Raw genomic sequence first — 17,071 nt, forward strand, 5'->3', positions numbered from 1 at the left:
ATACTTTGTCAGGACAATATCCTATAAGAACTGGCATTTACAATTTTTGAATCCATAATTCTGTGACCTTTTCAGAAAAACAATTACATATTTCTGAAACAATGAAATATATACATGCTATATGTATATAGATGTATTTTAAAAGTTGATCAATTATTGGAATCTAGATAATCTAGGTAGAAAATGGAAGTGAGCAAGAAACCCACTTAATTCATTTAAATCACTTGAAATGGGATAGGTTTCTCACTTAGTTCTAATGTTACATAGACTATTGGGGAACAAATACTCTTTAATTCTTTTGGTTGTTATATTGTGACTTTAGAGAAGATAGAATATTTAAATGTAGCGATCTTAACCAGCCATCAGCACCACAGCAAGGGACTACTTCAGGGTGAACGTTTGCATGGCTACCTTGCAACAATTTTGCAGCATGTGACTTTCAAACCTAGAGATCTGCAAAATCAAAGGTTAAGGAAGTGCCCATTCAACATGAAAAAGCATGGTGCATAGTAATTACAGCTGTGGGGAAATGTATAATAAAAATAATTGTTACAGGAAAATGTGGGTAATTTTCTCAAATTCCTAGCTTGGATATTTTCGGATTTAATAATTGATATTTGAGGGAGGCCTGCATGGTGTCGTAATATTGTATCTTGATTGTGATGGTGGTTACATGAATCCGCACGTGACAAAGTAACACAGAACCTGTGGAACACTGAGACACACCCATGTCAGTTTTCTGGGTTTCACATTGTACTATAGTTCCTTCCACTGTTAAAATCTAGGTAAAGAGTGCATGGAATCTCGACTGTTCTTACAACTTCTGGTGAATCTATAATTCAGAGTAAAAAGTTTTAAAATGACATTTTAAAGCTTCAAACTAATACATGTGTGTGTACGATCAAAGGTAGCTGTCTTTTTTTGTAGTTGTGTAGTTGTCTTTTTTAAAATGGGTTTCTTCTGTATTGCAGTGACATTAAACTGTCCGTTAGAAAGATTGAAGCAATTGGGCCATGTATAATGGGACATTTAAAACTTCATTCTCTTTGGCTGAGTAATTTCACTAGGAGTGTATCTTAAGGAAATACTCTACCCTTTTTCATGCCTTCTAACTTCCTAATAAAGAATTTCCACAAAGATGTGAAAAGAGTCTTAGCATAATAAAATTCTGTATTGCTTTTTTCTTTAACCTCTTACCTTCTTTCCCTTCACTATATATACTCACGTGGCCAAGTACCAACTCTGGTTGCCTGCCAACTACCCCCCCCCCACTTGCAGCTGCACAGGAGCATTACTGGAATTTAATCCCTGAAGGTGCTGCCAGGTCTCACTTTAAGTTCACAATCACAAGTCCAAAATTGGCACTTAGCATTGCCTGACAATTCTATAGTTTCTGTTCTCTAAATGACTATTTCATACTTTTCTCTTTTTTCTTCAAAATAATCTTATACTTCCCTCCACCCTCCCCCACCACATTTTCACCTGATGACCTTGTCTCATACTTCACTGAGAAGTAGAAGCAATTAGACAAGCAGTCTTTTATCTTCTCACCAACCTACCCCTATTCATATGCCCTTGAACCCATCACTGCCTGCACCTCTCACACTTCCCTCAGCTCTCTCCATTGAAACTTCCATCCACCAATAAAATCGTTCTCTTTCAGGACACTGATGACCTCCACTTTGCCAAATCAGTTGTTTCACCAGTTTCTTAGATTTCTCAGTGCCATTCTTAATGCCTTTCCTCAATCACACTGTGATGGTTCATCATATGTGTCAACTTGACTGGGCCATGGGGTGCCCAGGCATTTGGTCAAACATTCTGAGTGTTTCTGTGGGGGTGTTTTGGATAAGATTAACATTTAAACCTCTAGATGGACTAAAGCAGATTTCTCTCCCTAATGTGGGTGGGCCTCATCTAATCACTTAATAGAACAAAAAGGCTAACCTTCCCTGCCTCTCTGCCTTTAAACTGGGACATCAGCCTTTTTCCTGCCTTTAGACTTGACCTAGCTCTTCCTGGGTCTCGAGCCTGCTGGCCCTCATGTGAAAACTACCCCATTAGCTCTCCTGGGTCTTGAGTCCGCTGATTGATTCACCCTGCAGATCTTGGGGCTTTCCAGCCCCTGTAACCATGTGAGCCAATTCCTTATAATAAATCTGTTTGTGTATGTGCATGTGTGTGTATCTCCTACTGGTTCTATTTCTTGGGAAAACCCTGACTAATACATATACTCTCTTGGTTTTTCTCCTGCTCCACTAGGCACTCCTTGGCCAGCTCCTCTTCTTCATCTCTAAATGGTAGTGTGCTGGGACTGGTTCCAGGCCCCCTGCTCTTCTTTATTTGCATAATACCCTCCACCAGTGTTCTAATCCAGGCCCTGTGTCTTGAAATAGTATTTACATGTCAATGATTCCCAGAGCTGTGTCTCCAACCCTGATTTCTCCACTCAACTTTAAACTCCTGTATTTGTACTTATTTGTCATCTCCACTTGGAAGTTTCATAGGTACAGTGGTGCCTCGGTTTTCAAACGTCTCCGTTGACGAGCATTTCAGTTTACGAACACCGTAAACCCGGAATTACCTGCTTCGGTTTTCAAACACACCTCGGAAGTCGAACACGCCACGCGGCTTCCACTGAGGGCAAGATCCTGAGGCCTAGCTGTCGGCTGTTGAGTCCTGAGCACCCACGCAACGCAGAGGCGATAGTTGGGCTTATTTGGTGACTGTGCAATCAATCTGTGCTCTTCTCATCTCAGGAGCAGTCTTGAAGCCAATTTGTTTTTGTGACTGTGTGCAATCGGTCTGTGTTCATGTCATCTCAGGAGCCTTCGCCAATCACCCCTTGCTGTGTGTGAGAAATGGATAAAAGCTGCAAAGCCAAGAGGATCATTAACAGAACAACAATAAAGGTGAAGAAGGAAATTATTTCCAAGCATGAAAGTGGTGTCCATGTATGTGATCTGGCAATGCAGTTTGGCATGGCCAAATCTACAATTTGTACCATCTCAGAAAATAAAGAAGCCATTAAAGGAGCCCATGTTGCAAGAGGTGTTAAAACACTTACAGGACAAAGAACACAGACAACTGAAGAAGTGAGAAAATTGCTTTTCATATGGATAAATGAAAAACAGCTGGCTGGTGACAGCATTTCTGAGAGCATGATTTGTGAAAAAGCTTTTCATTTGCATGCTGACCTCATCAAAAACACCCCTGGAACCAGTGCTGAGAGTGATATTTTCAAGGCAGGTAGAGGGTGGTTTGAAAAGTTTAAGAGGAGAAGTGGCATACACAGTGCGGTGAGACGTGGTGACGCTGCCAGCTCCAACAAAGAGGATGCTGACCAATTTGTTTTGGAATTTAAAGGTTATGTACAGGCAGAGGGTTTCCGTCCCCAACAAGTTTTCACCTGTGATGAGACAGGCCTCTTTTGGAAGAAAATGCCAAAGAGGACCTACCCAACACAGGAGGAGAAATCACTGCCAGGACACAAGCCCACAAAAGACAGGCTAACCTTTTATTTTGTGGGAATGCAAGTGGGGATTTTAAATTGAAGCCTTTGCTAGTCTACCATTCGAGAACCCAGGGTATTTAAGAAAAACAATGTCATAAAAAGCAAATTGCATGTGATGTGGAGGGCAAACAGCAAAGCTTGGGTAACCAGGCAATTTTTTATTGAGTGGGTTCATGAAGTGTTCGGGCCAAGTGTAAAAAAATACCTTCAAGACAAAAATCTTCCAATGAAGCGCCTGCTTGTTATGGATACTGCTCCAGCTCACCCTCCAGGCTGGGAGGACGAGTTGATGGAAGAGTTCAGCTTTATCGATGTAAAGTTCCCCCCCCAACACAGCTCCACTCATCCAGCCCATGGACCAGCAGGTCTATCTAATTTTAGGAAGCTTTACACCAAAGCACTGTTCCAAACGTCCTTTGAGGTGACCTCGGACACAGAGCTAACCCTCAGAGAGTTCTGGAAGAATCATTTCAATATCCTACATTGCTTCCATCTCATAGATAAAGCATGGAGGGATGCGTCTCACAGAACAATGAAGTCAGCATGGAAGAAACTGGCCAGAAGCTGTCCCTGAACGTGCATTTGAGGGTGTTGAGGAGGATGCTCCTGTTGCTGAGGATACTGTGTCTCTGGGACAGTCCACGGGCTTGGAAGTGAGTAGCGATGACGTGGAGGGGTCAGTGGGGACCACGAGACTGAACGCACCATGGAAGACCTTCCAGACGTTCTGAAGGAGCAGCAGCAGGTGGCAACTGAGGGATTGTCTTTGGAGGAGGAGGGAAGGGAAAGCGCTGACCAGAGAAATGTGTGCAAAATGGTTGAAGTGCAAATTTTTGTTGAAAAATATCACCCTGATAAAGCTGCTGTAAGTCACGCCACTAACACTTTCAATGGTAATGCTATGTCTCACTTTAGACAAATTTTAAAACATCGGAGAAAGCAAATGTCAATTGAAAAATTTTTAGTGAGGAAGAGATCCAGTGAGTCTGAACCAGGCGTCAGTGGTGTAAAAAATTCAAGGGACAGAATGTCAGGAGAGGAGTCACCTACAGTGATTCTGGAAGAGGGCCGCAGAACACCTGAAGAACAGCCACCGACTGTGATTATTGAAGGGGACCCCCACCCAAACCATGACTGTCATCATTGCAGGTAAGAAACAATTACATTTTCACTTTATCATCTACAGTACTGTTTTTACATTGTGTTTATTATTGCTTTTACAGTACAGTATATTGTGTTTATTGCTTTCATTGTGTATAATTTTATGGATCTGTGGTGTCATTAGGTAGTAAAATTCATGTTAAATTGCTGTTTTAGGGGTTGATTTTAAAGGCCTGGGATGGATTAACCCATTTTGCATTACTTTCTATGGGAAACCGCACCTAGGTTTTCAAACATGTCATAACTCGCACGGTCTTCTGGAATGGGTTACATTCGAAAACCGAAAACCGAGCTACCACTGTATCTCACGTGACCATTTAGCATGGCCAAAACTGAACTCTCAGTTTCCTCCCCAGATCCGCATTCTCACGAACAAACTCTAACTATAGTGAACCTATGAATGAACCTAATGAACATAATAATGACTTAAAGAAACCAGACACTTTAAGAGTATGCACTGTCATCGGTCCATTTATCCAACGTACAAACAGGACTGCTTCTGTACTTCCAATGTGCTATTCCACACCCGGAGGGTGGAAAACCTCTTTGTGGGAGTGACTGGAAGTGACGTCTAGGACGCTGGTTATGTTCGGGATCTTGAACTCTTGGCTGGTGTGATCTGTTTGTGAAATTTCAGCAGGCTGTTCACTTATGGTTTGTGTATTTATCCATAGGTGAATATTTTCATAAATATCGCTCACGGCCGGAACCTATGGGTAATGAGAGGCCACAGAGGGATTTGACATTCGAGAGGCTTGAGAAGGATTTGAGAGACATGATCAGCTTTGCATTAGGAAGATTAATCCTTGGCTTTGTACATGGCAAGCAGAGGAGTTAAGTATGAGCCATTCATAGAAGTAATCCAGGCCAGCAGTTGTGAAGGCCTGGATTAAAGCAGAGCCCTGAGAACCGAGAGGGCCGGTGATAGCGACAGAGCCGCGGATAACGCGGGGCAGGCCACCGAGTTCCCCTCCGCTTCTGGTTTCAGCACTTGCAAAGTATTAACAGTGCCTACTTCATTGAAGATTATTTTCATGATTTAGTGAGTTAAGACACAGCAGGGTTAGTGATGCTTTCTTAATGCAAAAAGAAAAAAAGAAAAAAAGAAAAAAAGAAAAAGCAGTTCTCATTGCGCACTATGCTGAGCAGGATATAAGGTGTTGAGATTAGACAGCTTTAAGGGAAATAACGTAATTTGGCAAGGTCCCTAGAAGCCTCCCTGCCTTGCACTGGGTCAGCCGTAAGGCACAGGGCGGAAGGCGGAGACTGGGAAGGAGACGGAGCCTGTCAGAACCTGGGCTTGACCCCGTCCTCAGTGCCGCGGACGGAGGGTTAGGACTCATCCCCTGCAGGCGGCCCAAGCACGGCGCTGGGAACCGAGGGCGAGAGTAGGCGTTTCCTCTGCTGTGGGCCGGACAACCACCAATGGCACGCGAGCGTTCCCGCGCTTAACCAATCGGGTGCGCCCAGGGCGCCCCATGCGGTGATTGGCAGGCCGCCTCCGGCAGGGCTCCCGCGGCTGCAGCGGAGCGTCAGAACTCTCGCGAGGATGCAGGTCTCACGCCGCTCGGTCCCCGGGTGAGGCCGCTGCAGGTGGTTTCCCCTCCTCGGTGGCCCGGGCCACCTGGAGGCCTCCCCCGACCTCCTGCTCTGACCCGAGGGGCGTCGGGGGCGGGGGGCGCCGCCAGGGAGTCTGACGAGCCGCAGCCTGGAGCCGCCCTGCTCGGAAGCCGGGCCCCCGGGCCGCGGGCTCCCCCCGCGCGCACCCGCGCTCTCGGCCGCGGCGGCTTCGCCGTCAGGGCGGCGCTGCTGCCACTGGCGGGAACGTGCGGTCGTGAAGCGCCCCGAGCGGGCCCTGCCGGGGGCTCGTGCTCACGCCATCGCCGTGGAGGGGCTTGCGGCCGGGAATGGGACGTTTGCATTAAAAAGAGTGGGTGCACTTGTGGCCGACGCACGTGTTAACGCCTGCAGTCCAGCACGACAGGGTCCGCAGGGGGATTAACCGCCTCGCTGAAGCGGGCGGCTCCCTTTGTCCCAGCCGCTTCCAGCTCGCGCTTTTTCTGCTAATTAGTGGGGATAGGTCACATTTGTTTCTAATGCAGACGCTTAAAGCAGCCCTACTCCCTCCCCCGCGGGTCCGTCCCTTTAGTAAAGCACCGTAGCAGTAGGTGCTGGATTCCTGCGCTTGGCCAACAACATGAAAGTACTTTATTCTTAAGACTAAAAGTCTTGAGCCAGAGTCTGTTAGCACTGCCGGCAACAAAAAAGGGCAAACGGGGACTGGGAAGAGAATGTGTAACCCTGTAGATACCTGAATTTTCCTGCCCCTTTCACGGAGAAGAACAGGAGTTGGCGGGGACAGGGAGAGACAAGCCCTGTGCGCTGCAGGTAAGAAGGTGAAGTGGGGTAGCCACGGTGGCAAGTAGTTTGGTGGCTCCTCGAAAAATGAAACAGAGTTACCCTGTGACCTGGCAGTTCCACCTCTTGGCCCCATACACCCCAAAGAGTTTATAGCAGGGACTCGGCCGCTTGTACACCACTGCTCACAGCAACACTGTTCTGCGTGGCAAACGGTGGGGCAGCCCGCATGGCCACGGGGAGGGGGCAGATAAACAAAATGCGGCGGGCACATACAGCGGAGTATTGTTCGGCTTTAACAAGGAATGAGCTATACCTGTGACAGGGTTCAAGCTGAACACTGAAAACTTTAAGCCAAACAAGGACAAATACTATATCATTGCACATATTTGAGGTACTTAGTGTAGTCAAATTTATAGAGACAAAAAGTAGAATAGAGGTTCCCAGGGGCCACAGAGAGGGAGAGGGGAGTAAGGAGTGACTATTAAATGGGTAGAGAATTTCTGTTTGGGCTGATGGGAAAGTTCTGGAAATGTGACAATTGCACAACATTGTAAATGCAATTAATGCCACTGAATTGTACACTTAAAAATGGTTAAAAGAATAAATTTTATGTATATTTAATCACAATAAAAAGCAAAAAACGATACTATCGATAGATACGCACTAAAGTCACAACCAGTCATTGAAAACACTTGTTTTAAATTTAATTCCATGATCTGCATGGTACAGCCGTAATTTGTGAAAACCTTCTCAAACTTTGAGAACTAAATGAAAGAAATTTGTGTTCAAAGTTCACAAGATGCTATTTTTCAATGCATGTGTGTGTGTGTGTTTTAAACTCTGAATGCACTAGGACCTATTTGCAGTAAGTGTTAGAATTCCTAGGGACCCAACTACACACATTGTATTCAACAGACTGGAGACATCGTTAGCATCCACACTCTTGTTATGTATTTGGAAATAAACTATTTTGGTATTTTGCATTTGAGCCTCTCTATCAATCATCATTAGAAAAACCATAATTTCAACTTAGCTCATTCTAAGTATACAACCAAGACAAGTGGCAGCTTACATAATGTTATTAGGTTATTTTTTTTATTCTTAAGGGATTTTGGGGGAAAGGGGGTAAATGCTCCCTGCACATAGTTAATGTATTTCAAGTATCAATTTTCTATCCATTTTACAAGTGAGAAAATGCTGATTTATTTTCTCGCCTTTTATAGGTGGGAAAATAGAAGGCACTCAAGCTGAGCTGTATGATGCTGAGAGCTTCATCAACTCCTTTAAAGATCACCTGTACTCTTCTGTTGCAATTTGGACTTAATTTTTCATATGTGGCTTGTGAAATCAGAGGAGTGATTGTTGTGGGGACATATCACATGTTTCAGCGGGCCACATCAGTGCTTTCAAGGTTGCCAGCTAACTTGTGAGTAGATATGAATAGAATTATTCCTCTTTTTCATCATAAAAATGCGTGGCCATCATTTAGAGCAAAGAATTCAGATTAAACTGTGTAAAGTTAACTAAATCTGCAAGTGAGACACTTGAAGTGTTAAAAGTGGATTATGGGTGAAGAAGTAATGTCAAGAGCAAGAGTTTTGGGCACAAAAGGCTGAAAGAAGGTAGAGATTTTGTCCATGATGAGAATGGAAGTGGCCATTCTCCCAGTCACCCACAAACACATGAAAGCGTTGAGACGGTCAGAGATGTGGTTTGCTCAAATAGCCAGTTAACTGTAAGAAAAATGCTGAAAGCTTAAATTTAGATCAGGAAACAGGCCCATTCTGAAAGAAAATTTGCACTGGAGGAAAATTTCTGGCAAGATTACATCTGCTGCTGTTGTGGTTGATGACTCTGCAGAGACCAAACCAAAATAGAGGTTCAGGAATCTGCCCCTTGGGTGCATATTCAGGGTACAGTCCTATAGTTTTTTGTCAGTGGCCTTGGAAACCTCAGGCTGAATCCAAACTGAGCTGAACTTCTTTAAACATGTTCCACTGGCTTTGTAGGTACATGATTTAAGCAGAGTGCAACCTGTAGAGTTGAGTGTGACAAAGTACATAGAGAACATGCAGCTAGAAGTGTATTAGGGGGAACCTAGCAAACTGTGACCTCAAAATGAGGAGCCAGCATGGAAGCATGTCCACCTTATTTCTTCAAGGAGCTCAGGGAAATAAAAAATGAGGACCTGATTTGGGTCAAAAGTACACAAAACCTTCTATTCTTTCTTTAATATGTAAACTGTTCACGTTTGGAACTTGGTATGCAGGGTAGACAAATAGGCCTCAGGTTTTTTATCCTTTTATCAGGAGAAGGAGGTTGAGAATATTTTTCACATTTTCCATGCACTACCGAGTGTGGTGGTCATATCTTCTGCTTCTGTTCTAATCTTTCACCAAAGGAAAGGCATTACCTTGAATATCCCTGAGACCATAAAGAGCTTCAAGAACATTATGGTCAAGTCAATGGGTAGTTTTGCTGAAACACCAGTAAAAAAGAATTGGTGCCCTAGTCAGTTTGGCTCAGTGGTTAGAGAGTCGGACTGTGGACTGAAGGGTCTCAGGTTCAGTTGTGGTCAAAGGGCACGTACCTGGGTTGCAGGCTTGATCCCTGGCTGTGGTCGGGACACATGCAGGAGGCAACCAATCGAAGTGTCTGTCTCTCTTTCTCCCTTCTAGTGTCTCTGAAAAGCAATGGGAAAAAATATATCCTTGGGTGAAAATTTAAAAAAAATAAAAGAATTGGTAATTCATGTTAGAGTTGATACAGATATGGCATTCGTATACAGAAATAATAGATAATGGTTTCACATAAAAGAAATTTTGATAAACCTAGAAAATCAAGGGAAAGAACTTCAGATAGCTTTGTCCATTAACAGCTGCATTTTCGTTAAGGAGCTAGTAGAATCATGAAATGTTTCGTCCCATGAGAATACATTTTGTGTTCAACAAGTATGAACTTCTTGTTCAGAAACTTGGATTCTTTGCTCGTTTCCTTCCCAGCCTCTAGTGTGATGCTGCCAGCATTCAGTTTGGTATTGTTGCCATGTAGATACAGCAAAATTTCAATACCCAGACTTAAGTCAGGGCCCTTTGGTAGTGACCCTGAGATGACTAGGTTTATTAGTTATAATATTTTGTTTTTTAAAGCCTCCCGGAAATTCAAGTTTATATTTCCTGGAATATGAACCAAAACTAATTGAGGCTGATTATGGAAAATGTATCTCGTTTTAACCGTCTGTATTACCTGTGGGACACTACAGTTAGAACTGCATGGCCCACAAGGTAAAAATTATGGTAGTTAGAATAATTTTTTCCTATTGTCTTGTTTCCACCACTGAATTTTTACAACTTGAACTTTGGATGGTGTTTTGTACTGTGTAATGAAATTTATTAAAAATATACATAACTGACATTCCAATAAACCATAAATTGACTTTTTATATTAGTTTTGATCTTTTATTAAGTATTTGCTAATCCTTCATATTTTAGCCACATGTTCATGCTTCATGCTTTAAATCTAAATAAATTTTGTTCGTTGCCATACCTCTGAAATTTTTTTCACTAATGAATAGAAAAGACCTATCCCTACTTCCCCACCCATAAGCACTACTAAAAACACAGTGTAGGCGGCCGTGTGATGTGGTGGGGTTCTAGCTCCAACTATATTTGTGATCTTAACCTTTCCATCTGTATCAGTTACCTGAGGCAGTTGTTACAAATTACCACAAACTTGGTGGCTTAAGCAACAGAAATTATTTTCTCACAGTTTTGGAGGCCAGTAGTCAGATATCAGTTTCACTGGGTCAATCAAGTAATTTTTTCATACTGTATGGTCCTTGTGATAGAACAAAATGATAGTACTGGTATTTAGTATTTATATAATACTAAAGTGCTGGTGGCTTTAGTGTTCAGTAAATAATAGAGTGCCAACTATGCCAAGTACTATTCTAGGTATTGTGAACAAGGCAGACAAAAATGAGCCAATGTGGTTGCAACTGATCCGATAGAGGCCTCCAGGGTAAAGGCCTGTGAGGCTTCCTAGCCAAGTGCTGTGACTGGTGAGCAATGTGAGAGAGGGAGGGTATTAGCAGGACAAAAGACCTTTATGAGGTGACTTCAAATGCTAAGTAGGTAAAAGAAAGGCAAAATTGAGAGAAAACTGTCCTAAAGTCTTAACAGGCTACAAATGAGTTCTGACAGAACAAGGAAGGCATAAAATATCACATCAACAATGGCCCAGTGAAGGTGAAAATGGGCCAAGAAAATGACAGCTTTCTAGCTACTGCCAAGATGAAGCTGTGTGTTCAAGTCTCACCTATGGCTCTAGCAGATTTCCAAGAATAACCACTGGTTTCACAAATACCTCCATTCCACTGAGTCCTACTGGTGGTCCTTTGCCCCTTGAGGAATTCCTTGGACTCGGTGACAGGTGAAGACCCTGGGTCTACCACAGATCCTTCTCCCTCGCCCATTACCCAACTTTATCAGTGCAGCCCTGATTATATTTTGGTTTTCCAAATAATTTTAGTAAAAAGGGTGTTGCCTAGTTTGAAGTCCATTAGACTAAACAAACAATAGCAGCTGAAAGTTGTGAGCAGTTTTATAGCTAGGGGTTCAAACCTTGGGGGCCAGGGGCCAGGGAACTTTTTTTTTTTTTTTTTTTTAAGGTGCTTCACAGAGTGCAGAATTCAGAATTATAGAGATACTAGAACTGCACTGTTCAACATAACCATTAATCACCTGTGGCTATTTAAATCAAAACTAAATAAAAATCCAGCTCCTCAGTTGCACTAGCTACATTGCAAGTGCTCAATAGCCACATGTGGCCAATGGCTACTGCACTGGACAGCAGATAATAGACCATTTCCATTACCGCGGGAAGTTTTTATTGGCAGTACTGTTCTAGAGATACATCATGCACCCACCTTGTTTTACAGAGGAAAAACCTGTCAAAACCTAGAGATGGTGTAGTAGGCTGAGTAATGGCCCCCGAAGATATCAGGTCCTAATCTTAAACTTGGAAATGCTACCTTATTAGAAAAAGGGTCTTTGCAGATGTGATTAGCTTAAGGATCTTGAGGTGGGGAGATCATCTTAGATCATCTCTGTGGGCCCTAAATCCAATCACAAGTGACTTTATAAGAGGGAGGCAGAAGGAGGTTCCCTGCACAATGTTGGCCTTGAAGGCTGGAGTGATACAACGTCAGGCCGAGGAATGCTGGTAGCCACCCAAACCTGGAAGATTCCTTCCCCCAGCCTCCTGAGGGAGCCTACTATTACAAATACATTAGTTTTCTAGTTCTTGGTTGACTCCCACTTGCTTTCTGCTCTGTGACCTTGGAAAGTTACTCAACACGTCTCAGTTTCCCCACCTGTAGTGCGGGGATGATAAAAGGTATTTAAAAATACATATATTTTATTGATTTTTAGAGGAAGAAGAAGGGAGAGGGAGAGAGAGAAACACCAGTGTGAGAGGGAAACAGGGCCGGACGGCCTCGGGCACGCCCTGTGCGGGAGATCAGGCTGCGCCGGGCTGTGCCCGGACTGGAATCTCACGGGCGTCTTTCCGAGCGCAGGTGGATGCCCGGTCACGCGACACTGGCCGGGGCGATCGAAGCTATTTTGGGATTAGATTAAATGAGATAACAGATGTTTTTTATTTTATTTTATTTTTTAAATCCTCACCCGAGGATATTTTCCATTGCTTTTCAGAGAGAGTGAAAGGGAGAGAGAGAGAGAAACACATCAATGTGAGAGACCGGTTGCCTTCCTTCCAAGCGAGCCCCGCTGGGCAGGACGAGCGTGGAGTCCGGGACCCTGCGGTCCGCAGGCCGCGCTCTAACCACCGAGCCGAACCTGCCAGGGCCAGATGGTGAGCTCTTGAAACAGTAAGAGAACCTTTCATTTTAGCATATACTCCAGTCTTATTCCGCTTAACTTGTTGGACACGTTTGAGCCTGTCACCCAGGGAACAATCTGCAGTGGCCCAGCCCCGCCGACCGCACTGCAGATGGGCCCGAGGACGGGCGGCTGGCCTCCCGGGTGTCGGAGGGGCCTGGGGGTGCCTGTTGAAGGAGACGTGAGCCCGGCTTCCCTTTGAACTTACGGATACGCGGCCCAGCCCCTGGTAACAGCTGGGCTGCGCGGGGGGCCCCGATAAAGGCGCACGGGCCGTGGAGAATCGGAGCCCAGCGGGCCCAGGCCTGGGGGGCGCCCAGGAGGAGGCTCCGCGCGCGCATGCTCGGCTCGTCCTCCCGCCTCGGAAAAAGCCCGGAGCGGGGCGCGCCGGGGGCCGCGGGCACCAATGGCCGGCGCGCCCCGCCCGGTGCGGCGCCCTCCCGGGGATTGGCTGCCCGCCGCGCCGCCCTCTGCCCCGCCCCGCCGCCCCGCAGTCTCCCCGGTGCGCGCGGGCCGCGGGCCTTCTCGTTCCTGGAGCCCGGCGGTGAGTGTGCGCGTGGGCTCCGGCCCCTCGCGGTGGGGAGGCGGCCTGGCGGCCCGGGGCGGCGGGGGCTCCTCCTGGGTCCCCTCGAGCTTTGCCCGCCCGAGCTCCCGTGCTCCCGGCGGCCAGAACGGAGGGGTAGAGCAGCCCTCGGCGGCCCGAGGGGCGGGCGCCGTGCCGTCCCGGCGCCGCGCGAGGCACAGACCCCCCCTCCCCCCGGGGCGGCCTGCGGGGCTCCCGCGGGAGGCCGGGGCGCGGTAACCAGCGGGCGCTTTCCCTCCCCAGGGCGCAGCCGCGGCTCGTTTGCAGCGGGTCGGGGGCCCGGTCCCATCCTGTCTGCGGGGCGAGAGCCGGTCCGGGGCCGACCGTGCGCCCGGGGAGTTTGTCTCCGACGCCTCGGGGTGCGGCAGCCGGAGGTCTAAGCGCAGGTATGTCCAGGTCCCCGAGCCGGAATGACTCAGGCCCAGAGCACGTGGCAAATGGCGACCAGAGGGCCCCCGGGCGCCGGCTTGTGCAAAGGCCGGAATCTGCCTCTAATGAAAGGAAATGCACATTCCCGGGCCCGTCGGGCGGAACGGCTGCTTCTGATGGGTTTCAGACTTGGGGGGAAAAAAACACAACCGCTGAGATCCCGGGGTATTGAGGAAAGGAGTGCAGGAAACCGGAGAGAACCCTGTAAAAATCCCCAAGGCGCCCTTTCCTGTGCCCTTTTAAGGTTGACTCGGTACCTTAAGAGGCTAACACAGAAGGGTAAATAAAGTGAGTCTCCATAAAACCCAGAGAAGAGATGGTAAAACTCTTCTTTGGATCCTGTCTGGAGTCACAGCTAAACCAGAAGAACCTTTCCTTTCGGTTTGAGCACCTTTGTGTTATTTTTACACAGTCAATAGCAAAGTGATAAATTTAAACTTAGCTTTGTTGATGTCTTCAGGCATGCTTTTTAAACTCTGGGGATACCATCTAGTATTCTCAGGTAGATAAGGGAACTTGGATACTTGGTTATCTTTGAAAGTGGAAAAAAATCCAGATGATGGGACACGTGTATACAAGACTGTTTCTGGACATCATGTGAGACAAATTGAGAAGAATGTATCTCAAAGGTTTCTTTCTGCTTAAATAGGCATGCAAAACCTTTTTTTTTCTTGTAGGTTGAAAACTACAGGTACAAGCCATTGACTCTGGAACCCTGTGATGCTGGTATTTTAACTGACTGACTCCAACTTTCACACTACAGTTCACAATAAGCAAGTTCCTTTTAATGAGGTCAGACGTCCTTCGATAACTTGTAGCAACCATGTGTCCTGCACCAGCACAGAAGTTAGAGCAGTGGCACAGTGCTGGTGGTGAGAGGGCAGCGTAGTGGGTGCTTTATTTTCATCTTTTCATTTCTCACAACTCAGTGAAGTCAGTACTCTCATTTTGCAGGTGAAACAACATCAAGCCCCCCCCTTCCCAGGACTCTGGGCCACCCCTATATCCAGTCTTAGTCAAGAATTAGAAGAAAGGATCCCCCATGTCCCACCTCCAACCTATGTGGAAAGGACCTTCCCCCATTCTCTTAATTAAAGTTCCCGAAGCAGATCCCCAACTGCCAAATTCCGAGAGAGAGTTCTTGGCGCAAGTGCAAAGATTAGGTTTAAATGAATGTAGCCTAATGTAAGCAGGAATAGAAAGGGCACGATGGTGCTAAATAGAATAGGAAGGTGCTGGAGGTGATGGGGAAAGTTTTCAGGGTGAATGCAGCCCAGTATGTGCTGGAAGTTCCTGTTGCTCAGCTCAATGTCTACCTCATTTCCTGAAATCGTAAATAAAGGTATTTAATATTCACCTTGGAGTCATTCTTAATGCTTATTTCATATAAAAAAAACTTAGTTTTTTTATATGCCATGTTCTGTAAAATCCAGACTTATAACTTCTATAGGTAATTTATTCAGCATCTGTGTTAGAGGGAGAAGTGGGGAAGGGAACGGGAAAGTGCTCGTGTGTGCCCTGGGAGCAAAGGAGTTTCAGACGCCTGGCCAGGGAAAAACCACACAGAAGACCCCAAGGACCTGACATGCTGTGATGAGAGTATTTCATATTTATCTCTTTGTAATTTCTTGTTTGTTCATTGTTTATAGTCTATTTTGGTTCAAAAAGAATTTGAGTGTAGTTTATAAGAATATTACAATAAGAGTTTAAAAACAGGAAATTGGAGTATAGGGAAGATAAGGTCAAGTCCAGCCCTGGCCGGTGTGGCTCAGTTGGTTGGAGAGTCAAAAGGTGGTGGGTTGGATCCTTGGTCCGGCTGCATGCAGGAGGCCACCAATCAGTGTTTTTCCCTTTTTCACTCAAAGCCCAGGGCTAGAACACAAAATATAGTCCATTAGGTTCTGTACATTTGCTAGAGGAAGGTCAGAAATTTTGCTCTGAGCTCCCTGACAGTCAATGTAAAAATCAGAAATAGAAATAAAGGAGACACTCAAGAGAAAGATAAATAATCCTGAAAGAAATTTACGCCTTGGATCTTCATAAAGGAGGCACTGCAACCAACCTCAATATCAGGAACCTGAAAAGAATACTTTTAAACTGTCATGGTTCCAAGGGTGTGTGTGTGTGTTTTTTAAAAATATCTTTATTGATTTCAGAGAGAGGAAAGGAGAGAGAGAGCTAGAAGCATCAATGATAAGAGTCATTGATCGAGCCCATAACCCGGGCATGTGCCCTGACCGGGAATCGAACCGTGATCGCCTGGATCCTAGGTCGACACTCAACTGCTGAGCCACGCCCGACTGGGCCGTTGCAAGGTTTTTGATGCTCAGGCAGAGTACTTCCTAGCCAGGCTGATTTAGCATGCTTAAACTCAAGACAATTTCCCCCTGTCCTAGTTATATGGCAAGCGGGTTATGAATCAGTATGGCCACATGACATTGAGAAAAAAGCCATTCTGATTATAAAGCAGGTAGGCCACACTTTACTGCAATGATGAAATTAGAGACTGAAAACAGATGGTATGCTCCCATAAGAAAGGTTTGATAATTTGGGTTAATTCCCTGGTCAAAGGTTTTTCATTAAGTGTTTTATATATAAAATTACAAGATGATAAAAGTTAGATTGGGTTCTGAAGCCCTCCATAGGAAGTCCACAATAAAATGTTAATTTCAACACAACACATCAAAGTACACGCTTACTTTGATGTGTAGTTGCTTAGATTATCAAATGAATAGTTAATAATTTTATCTTCTTAAAGTGGCTTTTGAGGAAATAATTTGAACAGTTTTTCTGTTTTTAAAAAATGACTGAGGAACTTTGAGCCCGGTGCCTTTGTGCTGTGCCCGTTAATTTCTCCAGGTGAATGGAAGTGTTCTAGATTCCTCCTCTGCCCTTTTCCCACTGACACGATAAAAACGAAGGTGCCTGCACCTAGCATTTGCCCTTTAATCTCGCCCTAACACTTCAGCTGCAATGGGGATTTTTGGAATCAAATCAAATCAAGAAACCTTAAGTTCCTTCATTTTTAGAACTCGTCATGGAAATGACCAAATATGCACAGAGATAGAATTCAGTAAGGCCCTGGGTGTTTACCTCCCAGCCCACTATCAACCAAAAGCACTT

General features: G+C 45.4%; 2 long non-coding RNA genes and 1 other non-coding gene across 3 annotated transcripts; all 3 read left to right on the top strand.

The window, feature by feature from the left end:
• The first annotated feature begins 6,715 nt into the window (after positions 1-6,715).
• On the top strand, positions 6,716-10,478 carry LOC148094501 (uncharacterized). The gene is made up of 2 exons (XR_015716047.1): positions 6,716-7,063; positions 8,260-10,478. It is a non-coding gene; the product is annotated as an uncharacterized LOC148094501 (long non-coding RNA).
• A 3,289-nt stretch (positions 10,479-13,767) lies between these two features.
• Positions 13,768-15,304, top strand: LOC107533368 (uncharacterized). Its single transcript, XR_001602851.2, has 2 exons — positions 13,768-13,905; positions 14,626-15,304. It is a non-coding gene; the product is annotated as an uncharacterized LOC107533368 (long non-coding RNA).
• On the top strand, positions 14,180-14,305 carry LOC148094502 (small nucleolar RNA SNORA26). The gene has a single exon (XR_015716538.1). It is a non-coding gene; the product is annotated as a small nucleolar RNA SNORA26 (small nucleolar RNA).
• Positions 15,305-17,071: the final 1,767 nt, after the last annotated feature.

The sequence above is a fragment of the Miniopterus natalensis genome, chromosome 1, assembly GCF_054644295.1.
Source record: "Miniopterus natalensis isolate mMinNat1 chromosome 1, mMinNat1.hap1, whole genome shotgun sequence".
NCBI classification, from domain to species: domain Eukaryota; kingdom Metazoa; phylum Chordata; class Mammalia; order Chiroptera; family Miniopteridae; genus Miniopterus; species Miniopterus natalensis.